The sequence below is a fragment of the Neofelis nebulosa genome, chromosome 7 (assembly GCF_028018385.1).
Source record: "Neofelis nebulosa isolate mNeoNeb1 chromosome 7, mNeoNeb1.pri, whole genome shotgun sequence".
Taxonomy (NCBI): Eukaryota; Metazoa; Chordata; class Mammalia; order Carnivora; family Felidae; genus Neofelis; species Neofelis nebulosa.
The window spans coordinates 110,765,459-110,793,337 of NC_080788.1; the positions used below are offsets into that span (position 1 = coordinate 110,765,459).

At 40.6% G+C, this 27,879-nt stretch overlaps 1 long non-coding RNA gene across 1 annotated transcript; it reads right to left on the minus strand.

Moving 5' to 3' along the window:
- LOC131517328 (uncharacterized) lies at positions 1–27,178 on the minus strand. The gene is made up of 4 exons (XR_009264524.1): positions 20,617–27,178; positions 15,922–16,610; positions 4,565–4,722; positions 1–222 (listed from the first exon to the last, which is right to left on the minus strand). It is a non-coding gene; the product is annotated as an uncharacterized LOC131517328 (long non-coding RNA).
- Positions 27,179–27,879: the final 701 nt, after the last annotated feature.

Genomic DNA, 27,879 nt, shown 5'->3' on the forward strand with positions numbered 1-27,879 from the left:
GAGTGAAAATGATAAATAAACCAACATACAGATGACCCAGAAATTGCTCTCTTGGGCATTTATCCCAGAGCAATGGAGATTTATCTTCACACAAAAATCTGTACAAATGTTCGCAGCAACTTTCTTCATGATATCTGCAAACTGGAAACAACTCAGGTGTCCTTCAGCAGTGAGTAGTTAAATGAACTGTGGCACGTCCATTCCACAGGATACCACTCAACACTAAAAGGAACAAACACATGACAACTTGCGTGAATCTCTGGAAAATCAAGCTGAGCGAAAAGAAGGCAATCCCAGAAACTTCCATATTGTATAATTCCATTTACATAACATTCTGGAAATCACAAAATTATAGAAATGGGGAAGAGACTAATGGTTTCCAGGAGACTCAGGGAAGGGGGGAAGTGCGAGTCGTTACAAAGGGTCAACACGTAGGATTTTTCTGATGATGGAAATGTTCTATCTCTTGACTGTGGTCTGGATAGAAGATCAAAACGTAACAAAGTTGCGGAGACCGAAATATACACATATACACAAACACAAGTAAAACTGGTTAAGTCTAAATAAGGTGGATGACTGTGTCAATGTCAGTACCCTGGTTGTGATATTGTACTACAGTTTTAAGTATAAAACACCTTGCAGGAAACTGAATGAAAGGTGCACAGAATTTCTCTGTATCATGTCTTACAATCATATGCGGTTGCATATGAATCTACAATGATCTCAAAACCAAAAGTTTGATTGAAAAATAAATAAATAAAATAAATACAAATAAATCAACATTTCATTTAGGGGGTAGGCAAATGGGTGAAGGTGGTCAACAGGTACAAACTTCCAGTTATAAGATAAATAAGTCCTGGGGATGCACTCTCCAGCATAGTGACTATAGTTAACAATACTGTATCGTATCGTTGAAAGTTGCTAACAGAGTAGACCTTAAAAGTTCTCATCACAAAAAAAAAAAATGTGTTACTATGTGTGGTGATGGATGTTAACAAAATTTAATGTGGTAATCATTTTATAATATATACATACATCAAATCATTATATTATATACCTAAAACTAATACAATGCCAACCGGGTGGCTCAGTCGGTTAAGCGTCTGCCCTCGGCTCAGCTCATGATCTCACTGTTCATGAGTTTGAGCCCCGCATCAGGCATCAGGCTTTGTGCTCACAGCTCAGACCCTGGAGCCTGCTTCAGATTGTGTGTCTCCCTCTCTCTCTGCCCATCCCCTGCGTGCTCTCTCTCTCTCTCTCTCAAAAATAAACATTTAAAAAAGAATTAAAAACAAATAGGAGCCAAGTCTGTGTTTTAGAAAGATCCCATGGGCTTAGTGAAGAGATAGAGTGGAGTTGAGACACTGGCTGGGGAGGCTGCTGTGGTGATCCAGGTGAGTACTTTGTTCACAACTTCAAATGTTGGAAGTCCTTTGGGTTAAGTCCTATATGCAAGGCAGGGATGTCCACTAAAGTGCCAGAAATAAGATTGTATTTAACCCAATATCATCCAAAATGTCTACATTTTAACATGTAATCAATATCAACCATCACTAATGGAATATTGTACACTCTTTTTACATCCTTTTTTTCTTATATGAAGACTTTGGAGTCTGATTTGTATTGATACATACTGGCTGCATATCTCAGTTCACATCTGTCACATTTCAAGTGCTCAAGAACTTTCTGTAGTGGCTCCCATGTTGGACAGCACAAGTCTAAATCATAGATGTGCTACACGGTGGCAAGGAGTAATTATCTGAACTCTTAGACTCTTTCCATGTGTCACATCTATTACTTCTCACGACAACGATAATCCTATGAAGTATTTTTATCTACTCTTTATGAGGAACAAACTGAGGTCAAAAGAAGTTAAAAAAAAAAAAAAACAGTGACCATGGCCTTCCAGGTACTCAGTGATGGAGCTAAGATTCAAGTTCGCTGGGGTACCTGGGTGGCACTGTCGGTTAAGTGTCTGACTCTTGATCTCTGCTCAGGTCATGATCTCACAGTTCACTGATGGCGCGGAGTCTGTTTGGGATTCTGTCTCTCCTTCTCTCTGCTCCTCCCTGGCTTGTGCTCACTCTCTTTCAAAGTAAATAAACTTAAAAAAAATTTTTTTTGAAGATTCAAACTCAGCTGAGCTTTACTATATCCAGCTGCTTTGGCCACATTGTTATGCTATTCCAGTGAGAAACCTTCTTACAATGAGGGGATCCTTAGCTCAATCTTCTAGAAATATCTGAACTCTCACCAGCTGAGCCTATGTGGCTGATGATGTGAAATTTCAAAACTTAAAGCAGTAAAGAGTATATTGAAAAAAAGATGATGGGGGAGTGAAATTTATCAAAATGCTTATTTTTTCAGATTTCTGATCTGCTGGGCCTAATTACGTGATTTGAGAGTCTCAGTATTTTCTTACCTAACATCACTGAAGAGCCTACATCAAAATAAATTACAGAGAGATATCTCTCCTAAGTAGAGACGGCCCTGACATTTATTGAATGATGAAGCCACAAGGGTAATCAGGTCCAGAGAAGGGAACTTATATAATAATCAAGGGGATAGGGGAATTTCATAATAAATAGGTTTGGGCAGGGAGGTAATCAGCAGATCTTTAAGAGCTGAGCAAAGCAAAACTCTCAAACCCATGATTCTAAGTTAACAAGTCATGGGTAAAAAGCAAACTAGTCCCAGAGCATAAAGCTTAAACGGACTGAATATTAATAACCATTTAATACTATTCCTTGGTTTCCTCACTATCTACATGACCTCTTTATCAGGATGTCACAGAAACGAACACTCCAACCTCATTATGTCCCAAACAAAGTTTTTTGGGTGTTTTTTTCTCCAGGTTCTTTCCACCCTCCACCCTTCATCTGGCATTTTCCATCTCTGGAACGAAACCCCTCGAGATTCTTTCGAGGCTCTTCCCTGTCCCAAACCCTGCCACTCCCCACCACAAACAACCACAGAATTCTGTCAGTACTGTTAGCTTGCCTCCAACCCTTACTAGATGCTCAGCTACAAGCACCTACTCTAACTCTCAGGTCCGCTCCTACATCTGCAACGCTTGCACACAGTAGGCAATAAACACTGAAGTAAATGAGTAAATGACTGAATGATTGTGGAAAATGCCAGATGCCACTTGTTCCCGCTTTCCCCCAACTCAAAACTTCACCAGTCTCCATTAAAGTTTGGCAAATATTTCCAGAACAGCAAGTAGTCAACCCAACAAGAGTTGCCTTCCCATATGTAAATAAGAAGGCAGTGGGTCAGTGCACACCTCCCCCACCATCTTCTTTCTGATCCCAGGACACTAACCCTGGTGGCTTCCACCCCCACCCCACCCCCTGCCACCTGCTCCCATGTTGATAGATTCCTCCATGTGAGTGGTCAGTCAGGGCATGCATATGCTTCTTGGCACTTCTTGGCACCTCGGTCTGGTTGGTTGGGTTTCATGACTCACTTCAATTACTTGGAAGCGAAAAAACAGTTCCCCTTTCTGCAGCGTGGAATAGCTCATCAAAGAAATGTGGGGAGTATGGAAATTAGATTTGACGGGCAGCCAGCTCTCTGCTTCCCTACTTCTGCTCTTCCATAGCTCTCTTTGAAAAAAGGAGTTCAGGCTTTTCTGACAGCCTGATGGGCAATGACATAATTTTAATAATCCTCTCCTCTCTGGGCAAAATTAAAGAAAAAGACTTCACAATGAAATTACTGTGCCTCAAAGATGGAGTCGCTAGATTCATCCTTTTGGCATTGTTCATGTCCAGCGCTCTGGAAACAAGATGCGTATTTCAGGCATGCCTAACACTGTCGTTAATGCTTCACTTTCTGAACTGCCTTGAAGGTTGATGAGGCCTAAGGCAGACTGAGCCAGAAGCGTGAAGCTTTAAGAAGTACTGTCAGAATCCACACACACATACACACATACACCCAATTCAGTTCTGTTCCTCACGTAAAATTATGGATCTAATTCCTCAACTTAAAGAATTACAAAACCTTTTTATTTTTGGACTCTAGTCTAATCTTTTTCTTCCAATGCTATGATCAGGGTTTGTTGGGGAGAGGCGGTGCTCATCTCCCATTCCCACTTTCCCATAGTGGGCAAGAGAGAAGAGTATGCCTAGAACACTTCAGGCTCCCTCTCTCTACTCCACACTCCCGCCATGAATCTCTTATCTGATCAGTTGGTGTGACTGGGGAATAAACATGGTGCCTCAACACCATGGACATTCCAAGTTCAGGTAGATTTACCAGTTAGGATGGTTTGGGCTGCAAGTAACAAGTACAAACCATTGAAGGTGGCATAAACATACTTAAGTTTAAGGAAGAAGTCCAGAATCAGGGGGAAGGGATTGGTGTGGCTGCCCAACAATGTCATCAAGGACCCAGGTGTTCCGCATTTTTCTGATCTGCGATCTGAGCATGTCGACATGCCTCCCCTTATGACCTGCTCCAGCTCCAAACTGAGTGCCCTTAGGTAACAGTGTCCAAAGACAAAAAAAAAAAATAATAATAATAATAATAATAAATAAAGGAAATAAGGAGAGGAAAGTACCTGTCACAAGCATTTCTCTTTTAAGAGAGGAAAGGCCTTACAGAAGTTTCCTGCTGATTTCCTCTTTAATCACATTGGCCAGAATCAGGACACATAATCAGAGCTATAAGGAGGTCTGGGAATGGAAGTGCTTTCGGCATCTACGTGGAAACCCAGCTCTGCTGGCAAAGGAGAAAAGTAAGGAATATTTGTAGCGTAAATCACCACCAGTGCCTGTCAAATGTATTGATATTCAGAGCTAAGGCCATTTGCCTACATATCAAGTTGTATTCTCCAATTTAAATTCATTCGGTAAGAAAGCCAATATTTTTACCTCCTCCTGTCAGATTCCTGTGTCTTATTTTTCTATTAGTTCCAAGCTCAGAGCAAGGAGAGGGTCATGGTTACTTATCACCCCCAAACCCTAACGCGACTGCCAGAAGCATTGTTGACTCTGGGAAAATCAACCACCACCATCCCTTTGGACCTCAGCTTCTTGATCTGGAAAGCAAGGGGGTTAGATGAGTGCATCTCCAAAGCCCCTTCCAGCCCTGAAAGTCTCTGGTTCTAAGCCTGTGCATTTAGATGTCTCCAAGCAGTGAATTAAATCATAAGTAGCCTAAGAAATATTATGAAAAGAAGAAATTTGACTCACATTGACTCACATTAGCCTTAGGGAATGAAAACTTGTAAATAATGATGAACTTTAAAGCCAGTGTCAGTTTAATAATAAAAAGAACTTGTGACCATGCCCCAGGCATGGTACTGAGAGTTGCCACGTAATGGGTTTACAAGAGTTTAGGAAAATCACTGCTCCTTTGAAATGGGCGCCTCGTAAGGCAAGCAGAATGACAAGGCACTAAAAATGGATCTCTCCTCATCTCTGTATCAGAATAACCTCTAATGTCTACAGGGTAGAGCCCCAAAACCCTGACAAGTTTTATAAAAGGTCCTTTCCAGCCAATCATTCTACATCCACACATACCCAATACAAATAACAACAGCTAATATTTTAGAAGTCTTACTCTGGCTCAATATATACAAAGCACCTTACATTTCATTGTCTCTTTTAACCCTTACCACAAGGATATTGTTATTGTTAGATCATCTTCATTTTACATATGAATGAACTGTGTACCCAAGGTCACAGAGCTGAAGGTGGTCGAGCCAGAATTTGAATTTAGGCAGCCTGTGTCCAGAGCCCATGCCCTTAACCATTGTTATATTTCTCTGTCCATATTTAAATATTTCTTTAAATTTTTGTTTATGTTTCTATTTCTACCACTAATACATAAGAGCCATTTTCTCTTCATTCCCTAGTTTTATATCTGACAGCTAGTAGATGCTACCATAAATATTGAAAGAATGCATGCATGAATGAATGAGTTCCTGGGCAGACTTTTCAGTCTTCTGCAAACACACTCTATTATACCACCTTGACCTAGCTTATACGGCTCCTTCTGGAGCTCCTTATAGGAGTCCAGCAGACTCCTACTCTTCCTTCAGGAATATCTTGAAATGTCATACCCTTGCTGTGTACTTCCCATTCATCTTCCAAAGAGAAAAACAGATTGGAAAACAAGTCACATAAGAAGGAACTAGAATCAGAGTGGCATATGACTTACTTATTAACCAGGGTCAACTACAACAGCTCCCAAATCTCAATGACTCACAATAAAATGAGGTACAAACTTCCAGGTATAAAATAAATAAGTCTCAGGAAGCCTGGGTGGCTCAGTCGGTTAAGGATCTGACTTCGACCAAGGTCATGATCTCACAGTTCGTGGGTTCTAGCCCTGCATCAGGCTCTGTGCTGACAGCTCAGAGCCTGGAGCCTGCTTCAGATTCTGTGTCTCCCTTTCTCTCTCTGTCTCTCTGTCTCTCTCTCTCTCTGCCCTTCCCCAGCTCATGCTCTGTCTCTCTCTGTCTCTCAAAAATAAATAAATGTTAAAAAAAAAAAAAAGTTAAAAAGATAAGTAAGTCTTGGAAATGAGAAGTACAGCATAGGCAACATAGTCAACAGTACTATAATAACATTGTATGATGACAGATGGTGACTATACTTACATCACGGTGAGCATTAAATAATGATAGAACTGTTGAATCACTACGTTGTACACCTGAAACTAATATAACGTTGTAGGTCAACTATACTTCAGTCAATCAATCAATCAATATCACAGCAGAAGCAGAGGGCAGGGTTCTTCAATCATGAAGGGGCAGATAACTCATCTTCTGATGTCACCATCTTCATGACGTGGCTTACAGAACCCCTTGCAAGGGGAAGAGAGAGCCAGCAAGACTGTGCAAGCCTGAAGTGGGTATTTATCAAATACTTCCTAAGTATTTGTCACCTATCAATCTTACCTGTCTTATTCCATAATTCATCTGTTTGGGTTTCTTTTATTAAGTTAGGCAACAATTGTCCATTTCTTGGCTCTCTTGATGCCATCCACGCTTCCAGAAGTTAACTAACAATGGTTCTAGCGTCAGCTCTAGAAGACTGATTTGAATATTATTTACTTGTTCCTAAATACTTGACCGCGCTTTTGAATGTGTGGGGTATCAGCCGCCTCTTCAACAACATTCACCCTGCAATCATCTATTGAACATCATTCTAGGTATGGGTGCATAGAAATGAAAAATATAGTCATAGTTATTGTATTGAGGAACTCTTAGTCTAAAGGAATACCCTGAAAATTAATCCAATAATTTCATCAGTGGTAAGGGCTTTGGTAGACATGAAGACTATGGGTTAAGAAAGACACTTGAGGCATCCTCAAGGAGGAAGGAAGACCTTCCTGGGATGAAGCATCCTTTGAGCTTGTGAGCATGTGAAGGACTTAGGAGTGAACATGTTGAGAGAAAGGAAAGGGACATTCTGGGTAGAGGAAAGAGTATGAAAAAGTTCAGAAGTTAGAACTCAGAAGGGTCAGGGAATGAAAAGCCATTTGGGCATAGGAAGGAGTGATGGGAGATGGAGGGCACATTCAGAGAAGAGCAAGGATATGTTCCGCTGGGCAGACATTGGAGGATTTTGTTCAGGGGATTGATGGGATTAGATAGGAGTTTCCAATAGATCTTGCTGACCCAGAGAACTTAAGTGGGTATGTGTAAGGGAAGGAGGGAGAGATTGGAGAAAGCAGACCCTGAGAAGACATGAGACCATTGAGGTAATGAGGGAAGATATCCTGAGAGTGTGGACTAAGACATGGAAGTGTGGATAAAAAAGAAGAGAGAGCAACTGAAATCTATTTGGGAGGTTAACCCAACCAGATCTATTTATAAAGGATGAAGGAGGGGAGGCATCTCAGACGGCACAAGTGTCTGACTTTGCTGGGTCAGTAGGTGGTGGTACCACTGGCCAGCAGGGGACTCTGTTCCCACAGAGGTTTGGGGTCCCATGAATTCACTTGGTCTTGATTTTGAAATATCCCCCAGACTTTTGAGTAGAGATGTCTACTCACAGGTAAACACGGAGATCTGCCATCCAGAGAAAAGTCTAGGCAAGACAGAAAACATTTGAGTGATGTGCACACAGGGGTGGTGAAAGCCCTTGGGGATGAATGAGATCTCCCAGGAAAGACGTGTAGTAAAGAAAAGGGACAAGAAGTCAAATAAGGAGGCTCATGGCTCACTTGGACCAAAGTGCTTATCTCCTCAGGATTCCCGTAGCACCTTGACCTAAATTCCTTCATTTTTATGTCCACGTACTTCTTTTCCCTGAATTAGGCACAATCAACTTGAAGGTAGGGACAAACTCTTATTTGATTTAGAATCCCTAGGGTTAAGTACACAACAACATATTCAATAAATGTTTATTAAACACGATTGTATATAGTTCCATATAGTTTATGGAAGAGACAAAAAAATAGCAAGTCTGGTATGCTTCAAATTCAGGAAAACATGAGGCTTTAGCATGTCACTCAAAATGAATTTTTTTAAAGATTATTTATGTATTTTGAGATAAAGAAAGAGAGAACACACGCACACATGCGTGGGACACAGAGAGAGAGACAGAGACAGAGACAGAATCCCAAGCAGGCTCTGCACCGTCAGTGCAGAGCCCAATGTGGGGCTCAAACTCACAAACCATGATATCATAACCTGAGCTGAAATCAAGAGTCAGATGCTTAACTGACTGATCCACTTAACCAACTGATTTTTTTTAATGTTTACTTATTTTTGAGAGAGAGACAGAGTGTGAGCTGGGGAGGGGCAGAGATAGAGGGAGACAGAATCTGAAGCAGGTTCCATGCTCTGAGCTGTCAGCACAGAGCCCGACATGGGGCTCTAACTCAACGAACCCCAAGATCGTGACCTGAGCCAAAGTCAAATGCTTAACCTATTGAGCCACCCAAGCGTCCCAGCCAACCGAATTTTAATCTAAGAACACACCTCTACTCTCTGCCCCTCATTCTCTTTACCCACTTCAGAACAAAAATGTGGTTCTATTCTCTACCATTTGCTTCCTTTCCTCACCCTTTTTCTGGCTTCCCTGAGCTCACTTTTAAAACTAAATTTAGGGGTGCCTAGGTAACTCAGTTGGTTAAGTGTCCGACTTCAGCTCAAGTCATGATCTCTCAGTTCGTGAGTTTGAGCCCTGCATCAGGCCCCATGCCAACAGCTCAGAGCCCGGAGCCTGCTTCGGATTCTGTGTCTCCCTCTCTCTCTGCCCCTCACGCTCTGTCTCTCACAAATGAATAAACATTAAAAAATTTTAAACTAAATTTAAAAACCACAGAAATAATTCCGATTGGCTTCTGCTCTCAGTTAACCATCATCTGAGCCCCTAGTGGGCAGGATTAGATCTGGAGACACTACGTGGAATTGTGTGTAACAATTCCAGCTCAAGGTAAAGTAAGCACGGCTATTCTACGTGAGGCTTTTTAATCAGAACCTCTCCCTGGGACAGTTTACTGACATTGGAAATTTGTCATGGTTACAAAGTGCTTTGATTTCACAAAAATAAGAGGTCTTCTTTGCTGAGGTGGCAAGCAGTGTTTTGTTTTATACAGATTAACCAGGGAAGAACCACAAGTTCAGTGTCAAAGAGCCAAGATTTTTTCCCCTCCCTGAGCCAGTTGCCAGCCCATTCAGAAGATAATGATTTGTGTTTACAGTCACTAAATTAACAAGTTTGAAAGACAGTAAAGAGAGAAGGCATTTTGTCTTGGAAAAGAGGCCACCAGTGGCGGGTTCCTGCTCCATCTGCCTGTAGAAATCTTCATGTTCCTCAGCCGCTGTGTCCTGCTTGGTAACTAACTAAGCAAATGCAAGTTAAGACTTTGTGCTTGGCATATTGTAAATGAAAAAGCAAAACAAATAAAAATAAAAAGGTGACAAGGTTAAGGGGACAAGGTTCGAGTTCTGGCTTTGGCTTCCATTAGTACAGTGCAGCCATGAGCCAAGATGAGGGGCCCAGACTAAACTCAGAAGCTCAGGACTAACTCTCACTGCACCGTGAAACCTTAGCAACTAAGTCAACTCCAGAATCTCAATTCTGGAGGGTCAACTTTTAATGGAAAGTGCGCTCACTCTCCCACCTCTGAGACCAGAATCGGGATGTTGATGGTGCCATTTCATACCTAATAGCAGAAAAAAATATGTATAAATATAAAACACCCAATACTGATAAGGATGCTGTGCAAATGGATTCTGGAGACCGCATAAAATGGCTCAAACCTTTGGAAAACACTTTGTCCATATGTCTCAAAGTCTGAACTTTGAGCTCAAAACTTTGAGAGTTTTCTACTCTCCTATTCCTGGGAATTTGTCCTAAGGAAAAAAAAATTCTAAAATATGAATAAAACTTATCAAATATGCATTTATTGCAGCATTATTTTACAAAAATAGCAACAAGACATATTCTACTCACACAGGACAGGGAAGTATTAAAATATGGTCCATCCACATAATGGAATGATATTTATCAGTTAAAATTATTGCACAATGGAATAATATTTGTCAATTAAAATTATTACAAAATGGAATGAGATTTATCAATTAAAGTTATTACAAATACGGTAGAATGTAGAAAAGCATTTATAATATGGTCGATGGAAAAAAATCAGAATGCAAAAATATATGGCATAAGTACATCTGTTAAACAGTTATGCAAGCCTATGGACAAAAACTGGATAATCATACAAATAATTTATTGAGGTGAGTAGATTGTGCCAATTGTAAAAACTGAATGATTTCTAATCTTCAAGGAGAGAAAATTCTGACACTATTTAAACAATCCCAGAGAGAAGGGAAAAAAAAATGCCCCAATTCTTTTTATAAAAGCAGTAATCCTAAAACCAGAACAAGAGAGCACCAGAAAAGAAAGCTATAATCTTACTTCTCTTATGAACACCGATGTAAAAATGTTAAATGCAATATTAGCAAATTGAATCCAACAATATATTAAACAAATAATATACTATAGCCAAGTTGCCATTCTCAAAATGCAAGGATGATTCAGTAACAGGAAGTCTGTTCATATAACTCTCCACATTATTAGGTCAAAGGAGGAAAAACACATATCATTTCGGTGGAGGCTGCCAAAGCATGTGATAAAAGGAACACTATTATTCCTGATTTAAAGTAATATTTAAATTCTTAGTAAAATAGGAAAATAGGTACTTTCTCAATATCATATGTATATTCCCATGTGTATATAGTTATTCCCCTATGTATATAGCTATTGGTTATTCAGAACTATAAAAATGCAGCAACAGTTAGCTGATCTGATGAGTTCCTTGAAGACTAAGTGAGTGTAACCACCTTTCCAAGGCTCAAAGGCAAGCCTTGGTACCACAGTGGCCTGGTGTTTGCAGATTGCAGCTTTGGGTCCAAGTTACTTTACTCTGTAACCATTAGGATGCTTTGAGTTGCAAATAACCCCCATTCTCAGTATTCTCCAATAGCTTCCCGTCACATAGATAGGCGACTCCAAATCCCTCCTACAGCCTCTAGGAACACAGTGTTCTCACCACTGCCTCCCTCTTACCACCAAGCTCCATCTCACTCAGCTGTAGGTTTTTCTCTAAAGCACACCAAGCACTTTCCTGCCTTGGGAACTTGGAAGTTGCTATTCCTCCTGCCTGGAAAGTTCTTTCTTCAAATATTTTAATGGCTGGCTCCCTCACTTTGTTCACTTCCCTGCCCAAATGGCATGCCTCTCAGACACCTGACCGCCCAACAACACTCCTTATCTCATACTCTGCTTGACTACCTGACATCATATTACATATTCATGTGGTATTTTCTCTCCTACCAGAAAGGACGTTTCATGAGGGTAGGCACTTTGACCATATCGTTCACTGCTGCACAGCCCGTACCTAGGACAGTAACTCACACCTAACAGCTGCTACGTAGAAATACGTTAAATGTGTTGCTAAAGCAAGAGAAGCTCTGACTCGTACAGATTTAAACAGTTAAGGAATTTATTGTCTCACGAGGCTAGATGCCCAAGGCTTTCTCTCTCTTTCTCTGCAGTTCTCTGGGTTCTCCCCTTTTTTGAATGTCGTCTTTGTCCTCATATGGAGGCTGCCCTCAGGGTCACAAGATGGCTGCTCTAGCAACTGGAGCCATGTGCTTTCTCTTTCCTGTCCATTTGAGAGAAAACAAGACTCTCCCCCTGTGTTAGTCAGAATTCTTTCAAGATGACACGTAAAATTAACCATCACACTCCTATCAGAGAATAAAAGTAATTCCCTTCAGTCTGATTGAGCCTCCTTATTACAAACAATCCCTGAAAAGGAGGCACGAATTCCAAGTTTGGCTCATGTGAATTAGGACCTGCTGCTGGAGAAGAGCTGAGTCAGCCTCCACTGCCTCCCATGGGAATGAGGAAGGAGTGGATGAATGCTTGTCCTAGAGAGAAAACCAGCTGGGAGTGCGACAATCTCTGACTTCAGGGAACTCCTCAAGCCCCTGGAACCCTCTCTAGAGTAACTGGCCTCTAGGGATCTTAAAACATGATCGTTTCCTTGGGATATTTCTTGAGCTAAATACCCCTCTTAGATCAGGGAGCTGCCTCAAAAATTTTCCTCCCAGCGCCTGGGTGGCGCAGTCGGTTAAGCGTCCGACTTCAGCCAGGTCACGATCTCGCGGTCCGTGAGTTCGAGCCCCGCGTCAGGCTCTGGGCTGATGGCTTGGAGCCTGGAGCCTGTTTCCGATTCTGTGTCTCCCTCTCTCTCTGCCCCTCCCCCGTTCATGCTCTGTCTCTCTCTGTCCCAAAAATAAATAAAAAACGTTGAAAAAAAATTTAAGAAAAAAAAAATTTTCCTCCCAGAAGATCCTGAACCCTGGGAGAAAGGGAACCAAATACATCCCTTTTGTAGGAGGGAAAAGGAGATGGAAACAGCAATGCAAACCACATTTCACGGGAGAGCATTTCTTGCAAATCAGTATCAAAACGTGAAGCATATACAAAAATACAATATTCTTCCACAGTAATTAAAGGTCATTTAATTCACATTCAGACAATGTGAATAGAGACAGCAATTTGGCACAGGAGAAAATATTTTGTCAGCAAAGTGGGCAATCCTGTGAATTACTGAGAACGTATCACCAGCCAGATACCCTGAACTGGTAAACAAATAGTTTGACTAAAAAGTTGCTCGGGGCTCAACTCTTGCATCAGGGTGATTTACCGGGGAATAGAGCCACAAGGAGACATGGAAAATCATCTGGAGTATTGTCTGTCCTTTTGATCAATATTACAATATCCTATGTCACCTGCTGCAAAAGCACAAACTGACTTCTAATATATCACCCCTGAAAGATATTTGATCATTTTATTACACTGTGACTCCTTCACTGAGAAGCTTTAAATCCCATATAATTCGTGTCTTTTTAATTAGCTGTTGGGTTGTTGCTTACTATACGAAAAAATTTGGGGGTGACTTGAAAATTCCATTTTCTCAACATTAGATACAATAACACCATTACAAGTTGGCCTCCTTCCCCCACTCCCAATGCTAAGAGGCTGCAAACGATGCACAGCCAAGACAAGCCTTTAGTTTCTAACACAGAAAAGACAGGACTTTGAGTATAACTTTCCTGCTCTTTCTAATTATCTTGCAAGGGTATCATCTTCAAAAGGGCTTCTGTTAACTCACAAGACACTAGCCCCAACCTTATCCGGCATTTATAAGCTCTTTCATGAAGAACATCCACCAATTTGGCAATGAACGAAAGGAAAGGGTGTAAGATAGGAAGGCGCACAGCGTTGCATTCACAGCCAGGAAAGTGAATACAAGTTACCCCAGAACACGCACCCAGCAAGGGACAGAGCTAAAAGCAGACTCTGGGATGACGGCTCCCTACTCAGGGTTCCTTCTGCTACAACACTACTCCTGCTGTGGCAAAGTTCTCCCTCAGCCAGGCAGCCAGGTCCCTTCTGATGTGTCTTGCTATACAAACAGTAAAACTCCTGGTCATGTCCTATAGTCAAACACAAATTCAGCTCTGAGGTTTTTTTTTTCATCCAAAGCAAAGATCTAGTGAAGATCTAAATACCCTTAAGGACATACATGGACCTAACCATGAGGATATACACAGATACATGCAACACAGAGTTGTTCAAAAGAGAATCTAGTCAACGATACTGTAATCACGTCTTCTGGTGCCAGACGGTAGCCATATTTGTGAGGAGCAGAGCATCGCATATAGAGAAGCTGAATTGCTATGCTGTGCACCTGACACTCACATAACGTGGGTCGACTATACTCAATTAAAACATTTTTTTTCGAGTCGTTCAAAAGCATCACAGCCATTCCTAGTTCTGAGACATGAGAGAACTTTCTCCCATCATCCCTTCCTAAGCATGTGATGGGGTCAACAGTAGCTTCACATCATTTCCGTAGAAAGCACAAGATTAATTCTTTAGGCTGTGGCAGCCATCTAGCAATCAGGAGACAAGCCTGAGAACAAAAGCCAGTGTGAGGAGGACAGCAAGTGAGAAAATGGAAGTCCCTGGGTCTCATTGTTCCACTAAGTTAACCAACCTTCAGACTTCTAATTATGTGAATTTTTAAATATGTTCACTATTTAAGCCACCATCAGTCAGGTTTCTGTTAGTTGTAGCCCCATCCCACCCAACAACATACAATGAGACCAAGAACAAAGGCTGTTGTGGTGAGGAGGTAGAACGGAATTCACTTAAAACTTTTTTTTAATATTTATTTATTTGTGTGTGTGTGTGTGTGTGTGTGTGTGTGTGTGTGAGAGAGAGAGAGAGAGAGAGAGAGAGAGAGAGAGAGAGAGAAGGGGAGGGGAGGGGCAGAGAGAGAGGAGACACAGAATCCGAAGCAGGCTCCAGGCTCTGAGCTGTCAGCACAGAGCCCGATGTGGAGCTCAAACTCACAAGCTGTGAGATCATGACCTGAACTAAAGTTGGATGTTTAACCGACTGAGCCTCCCAGGCGCCCCAGCACTGAAGTCACTTAAATGAAATATTCATGCATTTAGATCAGGCAGTTCAGAAGCGTCATTACTGGGGTACCTGGGTGTCTCAGTCAACTGAACATCTGACTCTTGATTTCGGCTCAGGGCATGATCTCACCATTCATGACTTGGGCTCAGAGCTGAGAGTGCAGAGCCTGGTCGGGATTCTCTCTCTCCTCTCTCTGCCCCTCCCCAACTTGCACGCATGCTCTCTGGCTTGCTCTCTCTCTCTCTCTCTCAAAATAAACAAATAAATAAAATTGTTCACAAAGTTGCACCATTACTTGAGTGGGTTCATGAATATATTGTTGATAACATTTCTAACCAGCTAATTCAAGAGAGACTGATGGAAACGGAGATAAAATCTAAGTCTCATGCCACCCAATAATTTGACCCCCTTTTTCCTCTCAATCAACAAAACTAATTCACAGAAAATGGTTTGCAATTCTTATTTGTTGATCTTACTTTGTACAGGCCACTGTGTTGGGCACTTTACACATATTATCTTTTTTAATCCTCATAACAGCCTTAGAAAGTAAGAAATATTATCATTCTTATTTTATAAATGAGGAAGGGCAAGCAGAAAGTAGCCATCAGACTTCCATCTTGCCATAAATTTCTTCTCTGTGATAACCTTCATCCTTGGTTGTAAATGTTTGTAAGTAATAAAATGCACAAAAATATCACGAAGTAAAAGAAAAAAGACGGAAAAGTAGGAGACTCTAACAACCCAACGTTAGAATAAATTCGTCAGGGCTTAGGCAAATAAAGCCAACTTATTCAGAATTTAGAACAAGCTAATATGGAAAAATCAACTTTACATCCATTTCTTCCAATTCCATTATCCCATTTCTCTCTAGCACACTTTTGAGTGGGTTTCTATTTCACCTCTCCCATGACTAGATACTGGGAAAGTTCCCTTCAGAAAGGATACCTACCTGTTAATGAAACATTCTCCAGCCCTTTCCAAAGTTTCCCCTAGATAATTAATCTTCCAATTCATATTTGTAAGCTACTGATCAGATGTCATCAATAGTAATGAATCCACATTATTAAAATATAAAGCTTTTAAAAATACATCTGTAGAAAAAAAAGACAAAGACAACAAAAGACATGTTTGTTTACTTTAGAATAACATAGTAACTCTGTGATATTTAGTCAACTCCCCAACTAAACCAGGATTTCTATTATTCATAACCCTGACATTTGATCAAAGTAAGGTACTAGAAAGACTATGTGTGGCTTATGTCTCCATGCTCCTTTCCCTGGTAGTTAAGCCAAACACAAATTTCATTATCTGGTTTCTAGTCACAATAATGAGCCAGATTGTTCCAAAATCTCAAGATGTCACAGCCAAGGATTTTTGAGGGGTTGTAGGTGAATCTGAAGAAACAAAAAATAGTAGTAATGACAATGGTTTTAAGAATAGCTTGTCAGGTGGAGGAAAAAGAGAAAAGGTTGTGAGTAGGAATTTTTCAAAGCATCACAGAGTTCTGTAATCTTTCCTCTTAGGAACTTGTAACTCAAGATCACTAACATTCCAGGATAGCTTTAGGATACTATGGTGTCATAGCGGGTTTTTCAGCGCTTCATAAAGAATATTCTGTGGCAGGCTTCATCACTTTTTCTGTTTAGAAAAGCAACAACAATCGTTACTTAGAGGTTACCACTTGGATTCATTCTCCTTATGGGACATCAAGAAAAGTAGCTAAGATATTCTTAATATGGAAATTTCATTTGATAATGGAGGCGAGGGAGGTATAGGACTGTCCATATCCCAGGAATGTGCTAGTAAAGCCATCAGAGAGGAATATAATTTCCAGATAAAGTAAATATATTTAAGCATTTTTGTACATCTATAATCAAGACCATCAAGAGACAAGCAGAATCACACCATGCTTGTACATGCATTATCTAATTCCAGCAACAACCCTATGAAATGGGTGATGTTAACCTTATTTTACAGGAAAAGAAAATAATATACTGCCAAGAGTGGTATTTAAAATCTTAAAAATCTCAGTCATCATCTATCCTAGGTGCATATTAGTTTGTGCTGCATTTCAACTGAGACTTTTGAAATGAAAGACTAGCACATGAAATCACTGAGCACAAGAATAGCATTGCATGTGCACATGAATGGACACAAATCTTTTCTAGACCACTAGTTTTCAAACACTTTGGTCTAAGGATCCCTTTATTCTCTTAAAATTTTTTGAGAACTCCTGGGTCCCTGGGTGGCTCAGTCATTAAGTATCTGACTTTCACTCAGGTAATGACCTCACAGTTGGTGAGTTCGAGTCTCACATCAGGTGAGCACGAGCCCTGTTCAGGTGAGCAGGAGCCCTGGGTGAGCCTCACTTCTCTTTCTCTCTGTCCATCCCTCTTCTCTCTGCCCCTTGTTCATTTGCATCCTCTCTCTCTCTCTAAAAAAAAAAAAATTGTTTTTTGAGGACTCCCAAAAGCTTTTGTTCATCCATGGATATTTACCATAGCAGAATTTAAAACCATGGATGTGTTTTAAATATCTACCAATTAATTCATTTTTAAGTAACAATAAGCCTATTACATACTTTTAAATGTTTATATTATTTTACTGAGAGTTAGAGAGAGAGAGAGAGAGAGAGAGAGAGAGAGAGAGAGAGAGAGGCAGAGAGAGAAGGAGAGAGAATCCCAGGCAGGCTCAATGCTGTCATCACAGAGCCCAATGCAGGGCTCAATCTCACCAACTGTGAGATCATGACCTGAGCCAAAACCAAGAGTTGGACACTGAACCGAGTTGAGCCACCCAGGCTCCCTGCCTATTACATATTAACGTAAATAACACATTTTGTGGAAAATATTTTTTTTTCCAATAAAATAGTGAGAGAAACTGCTCTGTTATACACATTTCCAAATTGCTTCACTATCTGGCATATAAAAACATCTGGATTCTCACACATATTTTTATACTCAGCCTGTTGTGATATGTTGTTTTTGTTGATGTGTAAAGAAAATATACCCTCACAAGGATACATAATTGGAAATGAGAGGAATATTTTAATACCCTTTTCAGATAATGTGTATTCTTTGATACTAAGCCAAAAGTCAACATGTAGTGGTTTCTAAAAGGTTGGTTGTAATGCAGAATTTGAAACCATACGAATAAGCTTTTCAGAATGAGTTACATTAAAATCCATTGGTCTCTCTTGCATTTTGAATGGATTGTTTACCCATGTGTGATATCGTAACATCCTGCCTTGATCATTTAGAGAACATTAACTCACTAAATGGTGCACATCTCGCAAATTTTCGCACATTTCATCATACCACATCACCAAATCACATTCGTTAATTTCATCAATACTCTTATTGTAAAGGTCTTTACATTTTTGGAAGCTGAGAATCTCACCGTACTGAATACAAATTTTCCAAAATTCCCATTTTCTGTTAAAGTCTCAAATTTCATTCTGGCAACCACCACTGCCAGTTATTTTCCTTGAAGTGACAGATCACTGGTTTCATCTTCTAGAAAATATGTGCCAAATATCCGATTCTAAATCACCAGTTTGCCTGTTATTCTTTCAAGTAAAAATGGTGTCCCATGAAAAGCAATCCACTTACTCAACTCTTAGCTCAATCATACAAGTGCTGTTCCTCAACAACGTCATATTTCAATATGCAACAAAAGTGCTTTATGTATACTTCCCATATTGTCATTACACAAATGTTGAAATGATTCAAGGATTGAGATTTAGTCAAATTAATAATTGATACTGCTTTATCAAAGACCTTTTTTTTTCTATCAAAGACATTCTTAATTGAAACTGGCATCATTTTTTAAAACTGAGAGTATGCATGGGTGAAAATGCCAATGACTGCTACTGTATTATGGTTTGGTGCCACTGTCGTAATTCATGCTCAGGTGCCAGCACTTTAATCCCCATTGATTCTACACTCTCAGTGGAAATGTCAATACAGTGAAAAAAGAGCAAGTGACACCTTAATATTATTCTGAAAATAATTTTTATCTTGCAAACACCTAAAAGGATCTCAGAATCCAAAGATCATGCTTTGAGAAGCACCACCCTGCAAGAAAAGATGGCTAAACTGAAACTAGAAGGGAGAGGGAGGGAAGCAAGAGAGAGAGGAATTTGATTTTTGGCTAATTTGTTTCTAGAACTCATTGTCATTTTTTACCTACACTTATTCATGGTGGAACTAAAAATAAATACATCACAACACAGTTTCAACTAGCTTTCTCTAATGGTTATGAAGTCAGTAATATATGGACTGGCATTGATTATTGAGATTTCTTCTTGAATCTCAAAATCAAACTTCTATAGATTTTAAAAAAGCTGTTTTAGTTGAAAGATAGAGAGAGAGAGAGAGAGATTTTATTTATATATATGATATATGTTATATTTGAAGAAAAAGCCTAAATCTTATAAATCCATACCCTTTGTTGAAAAAGTAACATATTTTATTAATTAAAAAACAAACCAATACTGGGGTGCCTGGGTGACTCAGTCAGTTGAGTGTCAGACTTCAGCTCAGGTCATGATCTCACGGTTTCCGAGTTCAAGCCCCACATTGGGCTCTCTGCTGTCAGTGCAGAGCCCCTTTGGATCCTCCACCCCAATCTACTTCTGCCCCTTCCCCACTCGCACTCTCTCTCTCAAAAATAAATAAATATTAGGGACACCCAGGGGGCTCCATCAGTTAAACGTTGGACTCTTGGTTTCGGTTCAAATTATGATCTCACAGTTCATGAGCTTGGGTCCCACATAGAGCTCCATGCTGTCAGTGTGGAGCCTGTTTGGGATTCTCTCTCTCCCTCTCTCTCTGCCCTTCCCTGGCTTCCTCTATCTCTCAAAATAAACTTTAAAAAACAAACAAACAAAAAAACATTTTAAAAAGCAGACCAATATTAAAAGTCTTGCTCCCACATTTTCTGCTCTTGCCCCTACAGGTAACCATTTATATTAATTTCTTACTTGTCTTTCCAATATTTCTTTAGGCAAATACAAAATTAAAAAAAATCAAACAAAATCTTATTTTTCCCTCTTTTTTTATTACAAAAAAAATGTAAGTATGCTGTATAAACTCTTTAATACTGCTTTTTTCACCCAGTGATGTATTTTGGAGCTCTCTTCTTATCAGTTCTAAGAGATCTCCCTCATCCTTCATCACTAACTGTATGGTATGCTCTAGCGTATTCTGGTGCCATAGTGCATTCCATATGTAATACCCTATTGCTTCACAGTCGCCAGTCTTCTACTACCCCAGCCCATGCCGTAATCAATAACTGAACACATACGTGACTGCTTCTTAAACCCAGCCTTTCATCTCCTGGTTGGGGGAAGGTATAAGCATGCTTGTATTCTAACCCCATGGCCAAAAAACTTGATCCCTTTAGCTCCAATCTTTCATCTTAGAACTCCAAGGAGCTTAATTTGAAACTGAATGCCAGCAAGTTTAATTTATACAAAATTACATTATTGTGCAAACAGGAGAAACCAACTTTGATAGACTTAAGAGAAAAGAGAAGAAAGGATGGAGCCTAGGCTCAGATATCAAGCAAAGCAGGAATGACCTGGCCAGGGAGACCACCTAGTCACAAGCCACCACAGGCACCACCACCACATAATATTGACCAGCTCTGCTTGGACCTTCTCCGTTGGACACCAGATGCACACAGTGGACCCTCATCACTGGATGAAAAAAGGACGCACCTTCTAGATCCTAAAGCCCAGGAAAGTGGCAGGAGATGAGCTCTGTGGATTCTCCCATGGGTAGGAAGGGGATTCAGATTTGGCAGTCAAAAATCCAATGGATATATACCAAGCAGAAATTAGCAGCACAGCCAGAATTAGAACCCAGGTCTCATGGGCATGAGTGAATTGTTCTCCCCTCTGTTTAGCACGTTTTTCTGTCTCAATGAAGACAGTACCTGCACAAACTTGCTCCCAGTTAGAACTCAGATCCTCTGGCCCCTCTGGCAGCTTTGATGATGACATCACTAGTGGAAGTCTATAGATTCTCCATAACAGGTGACCAGGAAGGGAGAGTGGCCATTCTTTCCTCTTTCTCTATTAAGATTAGCTATTTCCAATTAATTTTTACTCTGTAGGGATCTAAATGTGCCAGTGTTTGTAGAGAGCCCTGACTGATAAAATGTCAAATAGACTATCTCTCAACTTCTCTCTCAGGGGACTCTGCCAAGGCATTAGTCCATTAGTCCAGTGTTTCTTTTTTTTTCCAATTATTTTATTATAATAAAATATGTATTATACAAAATTTACCATCTTAATCATTTTTAAGCATACAGTTCAATGATATTAAGTATGTTCATAATGTTGGGCAACCATCACCATCATCTGTATCCATAAATCTTTTCATTCTTGTAAAACTGAAACTTTGTATCCATTAAACACTAACTCCTCTGTTCCTCCCTCTCCCCAGCCCCTGACAACCACCATTTTATTTTCTGTCTCTATAATTTTGACTAGTCTAGTAACAACAGACAAAGAAGGACACTATATAATAATAAAGGGGACAATCCAACAAGAAGATATAACAATTGTAAATATTTATGCACCCAGCATGAAAGCACCAAAATAGGTAAAGGAGTTAATAACAAACATAAAAGAAATAATCGGTAGTAAGACAATAATAGTTGGAGACTTTAAGAGCCCACTTGCATTGATGGACAGATCATCCAAACAGAAAACCAACAGTGAAACAGTGGCTTTGAATGACACACTAGACCAGATGGATTTAACAGACACATTCAGAACATTCCATCTTAAAACAGCAGAATACACATTCTTTTCAAATACACATGGAACATTCTCCAGAATAGACCACATATTTGGCCACATGACAAATCTCAAAAAAATCGAAGTCATACCATGCACCTTTGCCAATCACAACACTATAAAACTAGAAATAAACCACAAGAAAAAAGTCTGAAAAGAGCACAAATACATACAGGTTAAATAACAGGCTATTAAACAATGAATGGGTCAACCAAGAAGTTAAAAATTACATGAAAACAAATGAAATGAAAACACAATGGTCCAAAATCTTTGGGATACAGCAAAAGTAGTTCTGAGAGGGAAGTTTATAGCAATACAGCCTACCTCAAAAAGCAAGGAAAATCTCAAATATAATTCTGACTAGTCTAAGTACTTCATCTAAGTGGAATTATATAGGTATTATCTTTTTATGAATGGCTTATTTCACTTAACATAATGTCCTCAAAATTCATCTATATTGTCACATGTCAGAATTTCCTTCTTTTTTAAGGCTCAATATTCTATTGTATGTACATACCACATTTTCCCTATCCATTCATCTGTGGATGGACACTTGTGTTGCTTTCACATTCTGGCTACTGTGAATAATGTTGCTATGAACATGGGTGTACAAATATCTCTTTGAGAGCCTGCTTTCAATTCTTTTGAGTATGTACCCAGAAGTGGAATTGCTGGATCATATGGTAATATTTTTAATATTTTGGGAAACCACTATACTGTTTTCCACAGTGTAGGCTAGTGTTTCTTAAGATTCAAATATACCCAGAATGGGCCTGGCTACCTCTTTTCTGGCCTGCAGTACTGCCTAGGAGAGGACAATCTGTGGAAATCTCCTTATGCTTATCTAAGCCCAAATAAATCTTGTCTCAGCAAGTGTTAGTTTTCCACCCAGACAGCATGGACTGGTCTCACATGACAGAAGTAGACTCCTTTCTGATCCTCCTTTAGCCAAGTGCCTGGTGTTATGGGGCCAGGAGACCTCCAGCCCCTGTCTTGGCCTCCTTTGACTTCAAAGGCCTTGAAATAGCCAGTCTGAACCCACCAGCTCCAAATAACCTTCTGGTCCCCAAATCTCTCTCTTGAAGGGAACCCAGATTATCCCATGATGCCAAAAGATACTGCAAATAGTAACCCACCACATCCCTGCCACATGCCATATGTGTTAGTTTCTTAGGGCTGCAATAATAAATGAGCACAAACCAGGATTTATTCTCCCATAATTCTGGAGGCCAGAAGTTCAAAACCTAGGTGTGGGCAGGATTTGTTCTTTCTGGAGGCTCTGAGGGAGAATCCATTCCCTGACCTCTTCCTAGATTCTCATGGCTGCCAGCAACCCTTGGTGTTCCTTGGCTGCATATCTCCAATCTCTGCCTCTGTCCTCACATCACCTGCTCTGTGTGTTCATGTTTTTGTGTCTGTGTCTCTGTCTCCCTCTGCCTTTCTCTTCTAAAGACACCGGACATTGATTTAGAGCTTATTCCAAACCCAGGATGATCGCATCTTAATATCCTTTTTTTTTTAAGTCGGCTCCATGCCCAGTGTGGAGCCCAGTGTGGGGCCTGAACTCACGACCCTGAGATCAAGACCTGAGCTGAGACCAGGAGTCAAAAGCTTAACTGACTGAGCCACCCAGGCACTTTCTCATCTTAAGATTCTTAACATAATTACATCAGCCAAGACCCATTCCAAATAAGGTCCTATTCACAGGTTCTGGTTGAACACATATTTTAGAGGCTACCATTAAACTCACTATACCTTAGGCAAAGAGAAAAGAGAAGGGCCCATCTGTTCTTGAGAGCAGACAGGCACAGATGAAGAAATGGTATGCTTGTCTCTACCAAACCAGCTTATCCTTTGTTTGCCTGTGGACAACTTACACTCCAGGACTGATGATTGAAAATAATGTGATTCAACTTGACTTGCCTAGGAACCTACTCTAAAATAACTAATAAAACAAGAGTTGCCTTTATACGTATTTTTCTTCTTAAAGAATTGGCATTTTCTGCTTAGCAAGGGACTCTAAGACTGCCTATTTCTCACATCAACTGAAACAATTATTACCATACAACCCTGTTCCTGGGAACTCTGCCTCCTATCCGCCTAAAAAGGAAAACAGATAATGAGTTTAATTAAAACTGATTGGAAAGTTGGATGAAAACTCCTGGAGGTAATTACAAGACAGGGCCACCCATGACTGAGAGAGCTTCCCTAATAGATAAGAAGTAAAAAATTAATCTTTCAAAGAAGAAAGAGAATACATTTATGTGAGAGTGGAGAACAGGATCCTAGTTAGAACTGAGGAATACATTGACCTAGATGAAATGGAAACATCTATAAAGATGGGTGCCGTACATGTAATAACAATTTCCCATGCAGAAAAATGATTCACTCAATCAACTCAGATATAAGGACACTAAGTTATAAGGACGTGCCTGTGGCACTCATGAGATCATGCTGAATTAAGCTCATGTGATACAGACCAAGTTAGACAGGCATGATTCTTAGGGCATTCAGATGTCTATAGATTTGTCATCCTGGTATTTGCTACAGGAAATGTTCCAGATTAGTGGGGACCAAGAATGAATACCAAGCAGTATCTTGAGCTGTGGGAAGCCCCCAGGTGGGATCCCAGGGCCTCTGGGTGTATTCCCAGAAGTGGACGCAGGTCATGGAATCTCACTGCCAACTTGACTCATTAGAGGCAGAACAGGGTTGCCAGGAGTGCTTTCTAGCCTGAAGCTTCTTTATCATGTGTCAGGATGGTTGGGTACCTTGGCTGCTACCCCAGGGGACAGCCATCATAGGAACTCTCATCCTGCTCAAAGGTCAGGGTGCTGGAGGAAACATGCAGGCAGTGGCCCAATGGCCTACTGGGGAATCCATGTTTTGAAATGGGTTGGAGATCAGAAAACACAAACCCAGCACCAAATGTTCCATCCCTAATACTCTCTAAGCCACTTACCCATTGTCCTTGATGCTAAGCCTAGAATCTTTACCCGGTGGCTTTGCTTCAAGGAAATTTTCCCTACCCACTCAGAAGAGAGAGACTGAAGCCCCCAGGCCTATAAATGTGCAGAGAAAAGAAATCTATCTATTATGATGGAATAATAGAGTCAGGACAATAGTGTCAACATTTCGCAAAAAGGTAACTGCCATCAAATTGTTTTTCTTACACCTAACATGCTACTGAAGTTCGCTAAGCTTTCATTCAACACTTAAGAAATCAAAGTGAGTTGGGGCACCTGGGTGGTTCAGCCAGTTAAGCGTCCGGCTTCGGCTCAGGTCATGATCTCACGGTGCATGGGTTCGAGCCCCGCGTCAGGCTCTGTGTGGACAGCTCAGAGCCTGGAGCCTGCTTCGGACTCTGCGTCTCCCTCTCTCTCTGGCCCTCCCCCGCTCATGCTCTGTCTCTCAAAACTAAATAAATGTTAAAAATAAAAATAAAAAATAAAATAAAAGAAATCAGAGTGCGTCAACCTTCAATTTCCCTTAACTCAGCTTGGGAGACGTACATAAAACCTATCAATATGGACTGGTATGTGAAGGTGGGGCGCTGCTGTAACAAATACATAAAAATACAAGAGTGACTTTGGAACTGTGTGGAGACTGGAAGAATTTTGAAGGATATGAGAGACAAAACCTAAACTGGCTTCAATAGATTGTTAGTAGAAGGGATTCTGAGGACACTGCTGATGAAGTCTTAGAAGGAAGTGGGGAACATGTTACTGGAAAACAGAAAGGGAAATGCTTACCACGTAGTGTCAGATAGCTCAGCAAAGTTGTCTCCTGCAGCTAAACTGAAAGCAGAACATGTAAGGAATGACCTTGATTAGTTAGCTAAAGAGATTTGTAAGCAAAGTGAAGAAGGTTATCACCTGATTCCTTGTTGCTGCTCATATTAAAATGTACAGGAAGGGACACCTGAGTGGCTCAGTCAGTTGTGTCTGACTCTTGATTTCAGCTCAGGTCATGATCCCAGGATTGTGGGATTGAACCCCACATGAGGCTCCGCACTGAGCGTGAAGCCTGCTTCTCTCTCCCTCTCACACCCTCTGTCCCTCTTCCCCACTTATGTTCTCTGTCTCTCTCTCAAATTAAATAATAATAATAATAATAATAATAATAATAAAATGCACAAGGATAACAGATAAATTGAGGGAAACCCGTTACACAAAGAACAGCACTTAATTTTGAAAAGTATTAGACTTCTCAGATGGCAAATGATGCTAAAATTAAGGAATGGCTTCCTTGCACTGTCAGGAAAATACGGCAAGGAGAAAAAACCAAGAGCGTGACTTTACAACCTTTTGTTAAAATCTCAAGACAGATCAGAAAAGCAGAGTCACATAAAGGGTCCTCTCAAAACATTAAGGCTATGTCTTCCAGATCCTCTAAATTAAATCAAAGGGCCAGGGGGAAGCTTAGGAGCCTGGTCCCACAGCCATCCCAGCAGGAGATGGTGGAGAAGGTCGTATCTCAAAAGGACTTATGTCAGAAATATCTGTAAGATGTGGTTCTTGTCGAATGGAACGAGCCCCAGTGAAATCCATGGAAGATGCCTAAAATTTTTGAGAAAGTTATTTCATCAAAAATACTACCACGTTGGGCTGAAAGGGATAGAAATAGTACCAAGAAAAGAGGCGTTTGGACTCACAAAATCCCACTTGCAGGAAGCAGACTGATGGCATTATTACACTGTAAATATGTCCTTTCTTTCACTGAAAAAGACAGGATGGAATCAAGAACCCAGGGGGCAGAGCCAAGGAGAATTATTCCCAGCACTCTTCTGTACCTCCCATTTCTGCCTTTTGAACTGAAATGTACATAGGTATTAATCTATGCCTATCCCATAATTGCAGGTCACAGAGGCAAGGGGCAGATAACTTGTCTCTCTGGTTTAAATAATTGATAAATCTAGAGGAATTTCACACAAAGACTATAGTTCCTGACTTAGATCATGAGATTCTCGACGTTGAGGCTCTTGGCTCCCCTTGGAAGGAGGTGAATGTACTTTGTGTATGGGAGGGATACGCAGAAGGGGGTAAACCACTGGGAGCCAGGAGGCAGACAGTGGTGAGCAGATTCAAAGATGGCTCCCTGTGATCCCAGAACAGTGATATTCAGAACAATCCACTGGCTTTCCTTCAGGCTTTCTTTCACTTACTGAATCAGTGATGAGTCATGGGATGGAAACAAACCATGAGTTTCCTGGGAAAACCACAGCAGGGCCTTTGTATGTATCCCCTTACTCGCTTGTAGTCCTATTTCTTTCTTTCTTTCTTTCTTTCTTTCTTTCTTTCTTTCTTTCTTTCTTTCTTTCTTTCTTTCTTTCTTTCTTTCTCTTTCTTTCTTTCTTTCTTTCTTTCTTTCTTTCTTTCTTTCTTTCTTTCTTTCTTTCCTTCCTTCCTTCCTTCCTTCCTTCCCCTTCTTTCTTTCTTTCTTTCTTTCTTTCTTTCTTTCTTTCTTTCTTTCTTTCTTTCTTTCTTTTTTTTCTTTCTTTCTTTCCTTCCTTCCTTCCTTCCTTCCTTCCTTCCCCTTCTTTCTTTCTTTCTTTCTTTCTTTCTTTCTTTCTTTCTTTCTTTCTTTCTTTCTTTCTTTCTTTCTTTCTTAATATGAAATTTATTGTCAAATTGGTTTCCATACAACATCCAGTGCTCATCCCAAAAGGTGCCCTCCTCAATGCCCATCACCCACCCTCCCCTCCCTCCCACCCCCCATCAACCCTCAGTTTGTTCTCAGTTTTTAAGAGTTTGTAGTCCTATTTCTTGTTCAGCCCGCACCTGAAGACTTTTACTACCTTCCCAGGTGTTGCTGGCTGCAGCATGAAGTTAGCAGGACAACAGCTGCGGGCATCCCCACGGGGGCTCACGCGTGAGGCCCTTCAAGGAGTGGAGACAATTCCAGAGAGGTGCGGCCACCCCTGGCCACCTGGTGTACCCCGGAGCATCAAGCCACTGGTCCCTGGATGGTGACAGCAGAATACAGTCTCTCCCAACTTGTCCTCTACTTCTCACTTTGGTTTCTAACTTTTATCTTTAAAAGGAGATCAGTAAATACCCCCGTGAGCTGTTCACGTGTGACGTGCACACTTTCCTGCAA